Genomic DNA, 9,058 nt, shown 5'->3' on the forward strand with positions numbered 1-9,058 from the left:
CCTCCAACAGTAGCCATGCCACTGCCTCAACATTAGACTGCCTTACTATTTTTTCTACAAGATTAATTAGTCTACCACCCTTAATCTCAGTCTCAAGCAAAGTCTCTCAACATGAGCGAAATACAGACAAACTTTCTACCAAGGCAGAAGGCACATTGTCTGGAGTCCAACAGCCAAATGCAGTTCTTCATAGCAGGAACCTCCCAAGCTGGGTCTTTACCAGGTTTCTGGTATTCTGAACTCTGACCAGAATCTCCCCTACAGTACAGCCTAAGATGTTGCAGCTCTACTTTTTCTACTTTTTCAGCTGGCATCTCTAAATCTTTTGTAACTCTTCCCTCTCCCACAGGCCAGTTCCAAAGGCTCTTGAGCCATCACAAGGCCAGGTAACGTCACAGCAATAACCCCACTTCTCTGGTACCAAATTCTGCGTTAGTTGCTTTACTCATTTCTGAGACAAAAATACCTGACACCCAAAGTTAAAGGGGGAAACGTTTATTTGGCTGACAGTTTGTAGAGGTTGCAGCCTGTAATTGACTGGCTCAAGGCAAGGTGGCAGAGGGGCAACAGTTCATGGTGGTGGAAGAGAGCAAAAGCAGGAAGAGGAAGCCCACTTCTTAGAGTTTCTACCACTTCCCAATAATACTAAGCTGAGAACCAAACTTTTACAGATATACCTTTGGAAGAGGTGTTTCAAGATCCAAACCATAGCAGACAAGAGTGTCTGTTTCCAGTGCAGAGGCAGTTTGTTTTACTGTCCACTACAATAAAGATCATGACTCCCTCTGGGGAAATATCAAGCTTTATGACTGTTAAAAAAGGCCAGGGTAGGCAGTAGGATGTGACCTTTGAACCGGCAAGTACCTCCTGTTTCTTCTTCCGGGACGTTGTCTGGAGGCTTTCACAATGGTCCAGCGCTTGACATACTGTCGTAGGCTTTCCTACAACACAGCCTCTAACAAAACCAGGCTGTCCCGAACCCCAGGGAACAGAATTGTTTACCTGTACACCAAGAAGGTCGGGAAGGCCCCCAAGTCTGCGTGCGGGGTGTGCCTGGGCAGGCTGTGAGGAGTTCGTGCTGTGCGGCCTAAAGTTCTGATGAGATTGTCTAAAACGAAGAAGCACATCAGCAGGGCCTAAGGCGGCTCCATCTGCGCCAAGTGTGTGCGGGACAGGATCAAGCGTGCTTTCCTTATTGAAGAGCAGAAGATCGTGGTGAAAGTGTTGAAAGCACAAGCACAGAGTCAGAAGGCCAAATAAATGACACTCTCTGTACAATAAAAGATGGATGGCTTGTTCAAAAAAAAAAAAAATGCCAGGGTGGGCCAGGGATTTAGCTCAGTGGTTCTGTTGCTTGCCTCGCAAGTGCAAGGACCTGAGTTCAATACCCTGTACAAAAAAAAACCAAAAAAACCAAAACAACAACAACAAAAAAGGTCAGGGTTCCTTATTCTCAGGATTCTTCAGCTATGACGCAAACCTAATACATGTGCAGCCTCTGTCCAGGCTGTTTGGGGAAGGGACTAAACTGTCACAAACATGGAGCTCATGCTACCTGCTATGCTGTGAATAATAAAATTCTGCTTCTGACCTCAACACCCTGTGTTTTCTGCTAGCACCCATAAAACAGTTGCAGGCCAGATTATACAGGGAAGGTAAAAATTGTAGGTCATTCAGAGCTTTTGATAAAGTCAAACAGCCGCTTAACATACAAGATTGGATTTCTCAGGAGTGTTATTCAGGGTTTGTATGCACCCTGGACTCTGAGAAGCTTTCCCAAGGTTAGGGTAAGGCTGTAGCAGGGCTGAAACTAGAATGGGGTCTATATGCTTATTGGTTCAGCCTGCTGTGAAGGCAGATTGCCTGGATCCAATTCTTGGTTCTTCTCTTTGTGACTTCTTGTTTTGTGGCCCTATTTCAAAAGCTTCTTCTGAGTTTTAAATGTTTAAAATTTTATCAGGCATTTATCATAATTCTTGGTACACACAAATGCTTGGCAATCAGTAAATGTTCCCTAACATTAAGATAAAGTTCCAGTGCACTTTTTGCCCTCTCTTTATTGGATTTCACATCAAGAGCCCATGAAAGCAGAATTTGACAGAGCCAAATGGTGAGTGTCATGGGAAAATAGCACCTGGGCAGCTTGGTCTCAGCTGTGCATCCTGGTTGGACACTGAAAAAAAACAGGCTTCAGAGCAGAATTCACTGCTTAATGAGTGGCCTATTAGGAACTTTCTCAGAGGGGTTTAAACCTAATCTTCCAAAGGCCACCAGGGATAAAGTAGTAGTCTGTAAAAATCAGTTATGACACAGTCAGTATGGTGAGGTAGATGTTCCACAGAAACCATAGTTTCTGGTTGACAAGAAAAAGAAGGAAAGTTTGGCTGGGGATGTAGCTCAGTCATTCTGTCGCCTCTCTCGCTAAACACATAGGACTTGAGTTCGAGCACCAGTTAAAAAAAAAAAAAAAGAAGGAAAGTGACTCCTTCCATGTGTGCCTTCCTGCTGGAGTCTGAGGCCAGTCTCAATGAACCAGACATCGTTCTGAGTTGGTTTCTGTACCTGAAGCAGGGTTCATGGAATCAGGGACTAATCAGGAGATGTCACAATGACAGAGTGCCGTAGAAATTGGGTATGTCCAATGGCACTGATATCAGTTCAGCAAAGCTGATCTGCTGTGTTTGTTGGTGAAAAAAGTCCCTCAAAGAGAGGACCTTGTGGCCCTGCAAGCTGCAGCATAAGCATTCGTGACCACAGGGAAATGATATTTTCCTGTGTCTGTCCTCTGAGCCTGATTTCACAGCAGGATTGCTTTTATCTCTTTTAATTTCAGTTGATGTCTATGCTTTCAGTATTGACAGATTATTGGTGTATTGTCCATCAGAATTTAGCAAGTGTGTATGCGCAACTGTGGAAGCTGTCAAAGGCCCAGGGTCTGGGTCTCTAAGCCCAGCCTCTGTTGTCATTCACAGGTTAAAGAACTCTAATCTTGTCACATACATTGGCTTGTTATTTATTTTTAAATTTTAATTGCTTTTATGAGTGTTTCATAGTGGTGGTAGAGAAAACCCTCTTGTGAAAATGCTGCAGAAGCTGCACCTGAAAGTTGGTGATGACATTTAGACTTCTCAGTAGTTATGTGACCAGATGGAGATAAGGAGAGAAAGAGAGAAACAGTTGAAAAGTCTAAGCCAAGTGCTAGGGCTGTGCAGGTTCTCAGGACAGGCTAATATTGAATTAGAGAACTTTGGAGACTCCATGAAGAAAGGCCCTCCAAAGTCCCATTTTCTTAACTTTTCTAGGAGCAAACTATAGCTGCTTGAGGCCTGGGCTTGGGAAAGAGGAACAGCAGGGCAGGAGATGCAGGGAGCAGTGACTCAGACCACAGGGCCAAGAGGGCGAACTCCGGCCAGACTGTGAGCTCTGGCAGGAAACAGTGTCTTACCAGGTTGGCGCTTTCTCTGGTGTTGAGGTCCACGCGGCCTTAGTGTGTTGGTAACGTTAGCCCTTGTGATGGGGCTCAACTCTGGGAAGGAGAAAAAGGCTGGCTAAAGTAATTTTTTGCTTGTTTATTTTTGGCTGGGGATCTAACTTAGGGCCTCATGCATGGTAGACAAATACTCTACCATAATGCTACACGCCTAACCTTTCATTTACCTTTAAATTCTTTAGACATTAAAAAGTAGATTTATAAACCAAAATTTTAATCATACTGTTTTTTTTAAAAATATTTGTCCATTGTTTACTAGAGGTCCTCATACCTTCAAGTTACTGTTGAGCATACTTTCATTTCAAACTGGGGAACTACCCCACTTTTTGTACGGCAAGTACAGTGGTAATGAACTCCCCCAAGTTTTAAAATCTGAGACTATCTAAATTCTTGTCTTATTTTTTGAAAGACAATTTTTCTGGATATATAATTCTCAGATGATGTGTTTGTTTGTTCATTTGTTTTAATTTTCAACACTTTAAAGAGGCTAACTCCCTGCCTTCTGGTCTGTAAAATTTTGGCTAAAAATCAGCTTATACTCTAAATCAGTGTCCCTTATTTAGGACAAATCACCTTATTTTTGTGGCTTTCAAAATTCTTTGCTTTTGGATTTTGATGTTTTGACTATAATGTGTATCTGTGTGGATCTCTTTGGATTTGTCCTTCAGGTTATGTCTTTCATCAAATCTAGGGAGTTGTGTTACTATTTTTTCAAATAAACTATCCCTTTCTATCTTTCTCCTCTTTAATTATATATAATTACTGTAGTGGTCTGTATAATGGTATCACATAATTTAAGATTTGTTCACTTTATAATTTTTCTTTTTATTGTCAGACTAAATTATTTATTATTTTAACATTAACTTTTTTGGTTTTTGTTTTGTTTTGGTTTTGGTTTTTTGAGATAGGGTCTCGCTATGTAGTTGAGACTGACCTAGAACTCACTATGTAGCCCAGGCTTGTCTTGAACTCACATCAATCCTCCTGCCTCAGCCTCCCAAGTGCTGGGATTACAGGTGTGCGCCACCACACCAGGCTGTGACTAAATTATTTTAAATGGCCCATTTCCATATCCATTGATTTTTCTACATGTTCAAGTCTACATTGAACCTCTCTACCTTTTCAAATTATTATATTTTTCAGCCCCTAAATTTATGTTTGGATCTTTAAAAAAATAATTTCAATCTCTGTTGATATTCTCATTTTATTTGTATTATTTTCTTAGTTTCTTTTAGTTTTTGTTTTTATTTTTCTTTAGCTCTTTTAGCATATTTAAGACAATTGGTTTAATTCCAGTGCCCATGCTTTTTCAGTGATGGTTTTAGAGATTTATTTTACTCCTTTGAATGGGTCATGTTTTTATATTTATTTGGATGCCTTGTGATTTTTGTTGTTGTTGTTGTTGAAAATTAGTCATTAAAAAAATCCTCTTCACCAGTCTTTACATACTGGTCTGTGCTAGAGAAGATCTTTCCTAATCTGCAATGAAAGTTATGAGACTTGAGATTGTCCCAAGACTTCTCAGGTCTTTTGGGGGCATGTATCCTTCCTAAACCTGTGTGTCTGCTAATTTTTTATTACCTCTATCTATATAGCTGCTTTCATATATCAATTTAAATAGCAGCTAACATTTACTCACATCAGGAAAGGCTCTAGGAGTTGTGGATCTTATGGAACAAGATAGCCATCTTTAATTAAGGAAACCTAATAAAGCTTACTCTTGTCTAAAGGATTACTATCTAAGGTAAAAAACTAAAAAGAAAAGTCAGACCCTGCCCCCAAATTTAAAGGCCTGGTCAAAAAATGGGCATGTGAAATGAATTGACACTTCTCAGATGAAGTACAAACAGCAAATAAGTATATGAAGGGGCCAGGGATTTAGTTCAGTGGTTCTCCCACCTGCCTTGCAAGCGCAAGGTCCCAGGTTCGATCCCCAGTACAAAACAACAACAACCACAAAAACAAGTATATGAAGAAGAGTTCAGCATCACTGGTCATTTGAGAAATGCAAAGTAAAACAACACTGAGATGCTATCTCACTCCAGAAAGAGTGGCTATCATCAAGAAATCAACCAATAACAAAATGCTAGTGAGGCTGTGGGAGAAAAGGAAACTTCTCTGTTGTTGATGGGGGTGTAAAATGGTATAACCACTGTGGAAATCAGTATGATGATTCCTCAAAAAACTACAACTGAAACTTCCATTTGAACCAGCGGTTCCCCTCCTAAGTATCTTTCTGAAACAATTAAAAGCATCATAACACATTGATGTATGCACACCCATGTTTATAGTACATTTAAACAGCTAAGACTTGGAAACAACCCATATCCCCATTATCAGATGAATGGATAAAGGAAATGTGCTGTTCCTATGCAGTGGAGTACTAATCTGCCATGAAGAAGCATAAACTTGAGTCACTTTTAGGTAAATGGATGCACCTCGAGAACGTAATTTTAGGTGAAATAAATCAGACAAACAAGTTTAAATATTGCATTGTTTCTCTTGTGTGAGAAGCATAAAGGGTAAATAAGGAGCAAAATGGAGGATAGATATTGGAAAGTGGGAAGAATATGTTCAAATTAGCATTGGAATGAGGAAGGGGGAGGAGGAAGAAAAAGAAAAGGGAGTAAAAGAATGGGAAGGAAAGATGGAAACAAACCTCTTGAAAATGGTCAAGGAAAGAACAGTTGAAAGAAGGGTAAGGGAGTGATAAAAAAGAAGAACATGATCAATGGTGGAAGTGATCAGTATGTGTAGCAAGTATGTACTAATAAAAAAAGAAACTGAAAAAAAAAGCTTACTCTTGTCTCTGACTGTCCTTTTTTTGCTTTTTTGTGGGCTTCACTTAATGATGTTGGGGCCCTTTAGGCTCACATGTCGTTGTTGATCCAACTATAAATATAACTGTTCTTATTCTATGAATTCAGTCAGCTAAGACTAAGTTAAAGGAAGAGACAGATGGGTCCAAAAATTATTTTTCATTTAAGTTTCACTAGTGAAATCTAAACATAGCAGATACTTATGGGTTATTATTTGTCCTTCTCCGCTGTCATCTCTACCATGTGTCCCTTTTCAGAAAATTGTCCATTCATTGGTACGTATTTGCAGAAGGAACACCACATTTGGGTCACATGGCCTTGCCCCAGCCCTAGTTGCTCTTCCAAAGGTTAACAGCTGTCCTACATTTTGTTGAGGAAGGTCACTTCGCTGAGATTCTACCTGAAGCCAGACCCACTTGTACAAATCCCAGGTCCACCACTTAGCAGATCCGTATCCTTGGCCAGGTGACTCAACTTTTCCAAGGGAGCGCTCTGAGCATTGCCAGAAGGACTCAATTTTAGTGGACATTAAAGTTACTAATAACAGTGCCTGGCACACAGAAAACATTGGATAAACAAGAGCTACCTGTTACCAAATGGGCCTCTGTTCTCACAGTACCTGCAGTTGAGTCTGGGGGTTCGTGTGTGCAGTTTCCTTTGTCCACACACAAGAACTTTTCAATCATTGACCAGAACTCCAGGTATTGGAAATACTTTGAAAGCAATTCATCTCTGCTCTCTCATCCCACGCTCGATTTCTAGGAGGCTTTTTTCTTATATCATCAAACAATATAGAACATTCACATTTTGTGAGCCTAATCTGCATTTTATGATGCTACTTGGATTTCTGTACCATTTTTACAAAAGGATTAAAAACTTTGTTTTAAAAATCGATACTTTAAACATATTAAAGAGCAAGATATTCAGGTTAGAATTCACCCATGGATTATGCAGGGTGGCTGATACTTGGCAAGAGCCTAGAAGGAAGGGGGTAGAATGAATGGCTCCTGCCACCGTGGAGGACACACATCCTAACATCACGGCTCACCCTGGGGAGTAAGAACTAAAGCCAGGTGTGTTGTACACACCTGTGGTCCTGGCTACTCACAGCCGAATGATTACTTAAGCCCAGAGTTCAATCTTCAGCTTAGGCATACATAATGAGACCCATCTCAAGGAGGAGGAGGAGAAGAGATTAAATCTAAATTACTGTTTCAGAGAGAAGCATGAGCTGACAGGATCCCCTGTACTGGTGTACGGCAAGTATTAAGACATTTTCATTCTCTGGTGACATTTTTGGGAAAAAGTTTTATTTCATATATTTAAGGTACACAACAATGTTATGGGATACATACAAATAGCGGAAAGGTTATTATAATGAAGAAAATTAACATATCCTCATATGTTAATCATTCATATATCACTAGTTATTGATTTTTTTGTTCTATGGCAAGTACAGGTAATATCTATTCATTTAGCATTAATCTCAAATACATTAATTTCATTACTCATAGTCCTCATGTTATGCATTAGACCTCTAGACTTGTTTTCCTACACATCTGCTACTTTAAATTCTCTGACCAGCCTCTCCTCTTTCTCCTTTCTCCCCCACCTTACTCCAAGCCTTGTCCTATCCTTTATCTGTATCTGTTTTCCCTTCCTTTCCTTTCTTCCTTTCCTCTCCTCTCCTCTCCTTTCCTTTCCTTCTCTCTCTCCCCCACCTCCTTCCTTTCCATTTGTTCTACATATAAGTGAGATTACATAATACTTTTCTTTCCATGCTTGGCTTATTTCACATGGCACAATGTGGTATGATCCATACTCATCCGTTGTGGCACATGACAATAACTTGCTCTTATTTAGAGCTGAACAACATTCCATTTGGTACAAATACCGCAACTGCCTTATCCATTCATCCACCAGCAGACACTTAGGCTGTGTCCATATCAGCAGTCCCTCTTGGGGACACCCACCTGAAGGAAATTAAATCACCACTTCATAGAGTCATCTGCATAGCATCATTCCAAAGACCTGTTTGGAAGAAGCAATAACATCCTTTGTTAAAAAGCAGACTGCTTTCCATCTTGCTATCTTTTCCAGAAATGCCACATCTAAGCCCTTTAAAAATAAATATTTAGGATATTGGACAAACAGTAAACACATCTTACTTAGAAGTAAATCTTCTAAAACCATAAATATATTTTTCTGAAATGGGCATAAAAAGACTGTGAAGAGTAAGTGACAGAGTGCTCTCTGCCAATAAAGTGAGTTTATGAGACACAAACTAGTGCAACTATAGGACAAGGTTATAAGGTCTCAGATGGTAAACTAATCAACACAGTGATAGGTTAGACATTAAAGCTTAGGTGGGTAAGTTGTATTTCTATAATAAATGAATTTTAAAAATGTACCTCCTCATAATAAATACAGTATCCTATAACAAACTTGTAAATTTAGAATCAAATGTAAGGGTTAAATTCCATAGGAAGGGACAAAGAATTTTGGCACCTAAAAACAGATTGTTATAAGACAATATTTTACTCTGTATAAAGACAAAAAAAAAATAGCCAGAAACTTAACTCTATTATGCTAAGAATAGAATGTGTTCAGAACTTTAGCCATTTGGTGAATGCTTTTTTCTCTTTATGTTGTCACAGCTATTCACAGTAAATATTTCTCAGCTTCTCTTTTTTCTATCCCAAGTGATGGCAAATTCTGTGTTGCTGTCTGAAAAGTGTCCTGAAAAGGA

General features: G+C 39.6%; 1 pseudogene; it reads left to right on the top strand.

Moving 5' to 3' along the window:
- The first annotated feature begins 859 nt into the window (after positions 1 to 859).
- Positions 860 to 1,284, top strand: LOC104860745 (annotated as a pseudogene).
- Positions 1,285 to 9,058: the final 7,774 nt, after the last annotated feature.

The sequence above is a fragment of the Fukomys damarensis genome, unplaced genomic scaffold, assembly GCF_012274545.1.
Source record: "Fukomys damarensis isolate Sample0158 unplaced genomic scaffold, DMR_v1.0_HiC HiC_scaffold_10, whole genome shotgun sequence".
Lineage (NCBI taxonomy): Eukaryota > Metazoa > Chordata > Mammalia > Rodentia > Bathyergidae > Fukomys > Fukomys damarensis.